General features: G+C 37.4%; 1 non-coding gene across 1 annotated transcript; it reads right to left on the reverse strand.

Moving 5' to 3' along the window:
* Window positions 1-1,913: 1,913 nt before the first annotated feature.
* LOC133798796 (small nucleolar RNA R71) lies at window positions 1,914-2,020 on the reverse strand. Its single transcript, XR_009876015.1, has one exon. It is a non-coding gene; the product is annotated as a small nucleolar RNA R71 (small nucleolar RNA).
* Window positions 2,021-2,793: the final 773 nt, after the last annotated feature.

Here is a 2,793-nt window from a genome sequence, read left to right on the forward strand (position 1 = left end):
AAATCTTGGGGCTGAAATCCTGGTACTTTGTTGTAGCATCATTTCAACTTTGTTGTAGCAAAGTGTGCACAGTCAGCAGCATAAGTTATGCATACTTGACAAGTCATTAAATGAGATGGAATGACATGATGAGATGGAGGATGAAGTGGTAAATAGCTGATGTTTTTTTTAGAGGAAAGGTGGTCCCCACGTGTAGAAGAAAAAGAGAAGGGTTTATACCCATTTTTGGAACCCTAGAGAGAGAAGGATCATTTTCAACAAAGACCCAGCCGCCCGACACCATTGAAGACCATATTTTTTGCATTTTTGAGTTGAAAAACACTAAGAAAAGAAGGGGAAAACGTGGAGAAGAGAAGAGAAACAAGAATAGAGGAGGAGGAGAAGAAACTTTCCACCACTGGGGGCTGGAATCTCTCTCTTTCTTCTATTTTGATTTTGTATTATTTCTCTAAGTTTTGAAATAATAGAACAATATGGTGGATTTTTATGGTTCTTTGTTGATTTTGAGTATGAACTAACTTTCTAAAGCTAGGATATTGATGAACCTTAATTTGTAGTGAAACCCCAAATTGTTGATTTTAAATTTATTCTAAGTTTGTCTTATTCAATTAAGCTATATTTATTGCTAATTCTTGCTTGAGATTGATCAAATTGAGTGGGTTACAAGCTAATTTGAATCCTGGAAGGGTTTAAATTAGTGGATTGGCTTAATGCATGTTGATAAATATGTTGTTGATTATTGGATAATTTAGGGATATTTTATTCACCATGCAAACGTGAAGGATTGATACTTAAAATAATGTTCTTGAAATTGAATTTAGCATAGGAATATGTGAATTTAATTGATAGAACTTTAACACGAGCATTTGGAAAAATGGCATGTGCATTGAATTGGAAATCCTAGTTATAAGAGAACTTTGCTATAGCATTAGGGATAAAACTACAAATTAGGGGGAATTGGTATTCCTAGATATTTCCATCATCCATTTGACAAAAAATTACTCATTGATTTAGTTTAAATTGTTTCCATTTTATTTTTCTAAAGTAATTTTTACATTCTTAATTACTCGCATCGATTCAAAGTGTTTGCAACCCAAATTGTAGAGTTGATTTTTATAATATTTAGTTGAAAGCAATCCTTGAGGAGACGATAAAATTACTTACTATTGTATTACTTGTTAGACGATTGTGTACACTTGCATATACTAAAAGAAAAATCGCAACAAGTTTTTGGCGCCGTTGCCGGGGATTGCTTAAAGTCAATTATTGTAAAGTTAATTATCTTGCAATTTGGTTTAAATTTTCTTTTGTGCTAACTTGGGTGATTCTCGTGCAAATTCAGGTTCACACATTGTACATTTAGAAGGAGGCGAAAAGTACAAAAATAAAAAAGGGAAGTAGTAGTGATGGATGCTGAGCAAGGGGCTTAACAGGGAGTCGCTCAAAGAGCAGTAAATCTAGTAGGAGTTGCTCAAGATGGAGTAGCTCAAGGGGGAGTAGCTGCCAATAATGGGCAAAATGCACTTATTGTGGCTAATGATAGAGAACGTGCTATTAGGAAATATGCTCTCCCCCTCTTCAACGAGCTTAATCCGGGCATTGTTAGACCAGAAATTCAGGTTGCACAGTTTGAATTAAAGCCAGTCATGTTCCAGATGCTTCAAACTATTGGCCAGTTCAATGGGATGCCAACAGAGGATCATTACCTTCATCTTCACTTGTTCATTGAAGTGAGTGACTTTTTCAAGTTGCATGGAGTAGCAAAGGATGCCCTGAGATTGAATTTGTTCCCATAATTCGTGAGAGGCAGAGCGAGAGCTTGGTTGAACTCTTTGCCATTTGATTCTGTGACTATTTGGCAAGAGTTGGCTGATGAGTTTTTGATGAAGTATTTTCCTCCCACTAAAAATGCCAAGCTCCGCAATGAGATTACTTCATTTCAATAACTTGATGAAGAATCTTTATATGAGGCATGGGAGCGGTTTAAGGAGTTATTGTGCAAATGCCCTCACCATGGTATTCCACATTGCATCTAGATGGAGACCTTCTATAACGGTCTCAACACTCATACTAGAATGGTGGTTGATGCTTCAGCGGACGGGGCTCTTCTTGCTAAGTCCTATAATGAGGCATATGAAATCCTTGAGAGAATATCCAACAACAACTATCAGTGGCCCACTTATAGATCGTCTATAGGTAGAAAGGTGGCTGGTATTCATGATGTAGATGCCATCACTTATTTGGCAGCCCAAGATTCCTCAATTTCTAACATGCTCAAGAAAATGAACATGGGGATGAATCAATCAATGGGGCAGCCTATGGGGACACAAATGGAGCAAATGGATAACATTTATTGTGTGTATTGTGGTGAGGGTCATACTTTTGATAACTGTCCTTCCAATCCAGCAATTGTGTGTTACATGGGGAATAAAAATAGGAATGGTCCTTATTCTAATTCCTAAAACTCATCGTGGAGGCAACATCCCAATTTTTCAAGGAGTAATCAAGGAGCTGGCCCTAGCAATTCTTCTATGCCTCCAAGACCAACTTTCCCACAGGGCTATCCCCCACAAACACCACAGCAAAGGCCATAACAACAAGTTATGCAATCTAGCTCTTGAGAACATGTTGAAGGAGTATATAGTGAAGAATGAAGCCATGATTCAAAGCCAAGCGACATCATTAAGGAACTTAGAAAACCAAGTTGGGCAACTAGCTAATGAGCTTAGAAATAGACCCCATGGTACATTTCCAAGTGATACCGAGAATCCAAGAAATGTGGGAATTGAACAT

The sequence above is a fragment of the Humulus lupulus genome, chromosome 8 (genome assembly GCF_963169125.1).
Source record: "Humulus lupulus chromosome 8, drHumLupu1.1, whole genome shotgun sequence".
Lineage (NCBI taxonomy): Eukaryota > Viridiplantae > Streptophyta > Magnoliopsida > Rosales > Cannabaceae > Humulus > Humulus lupulus.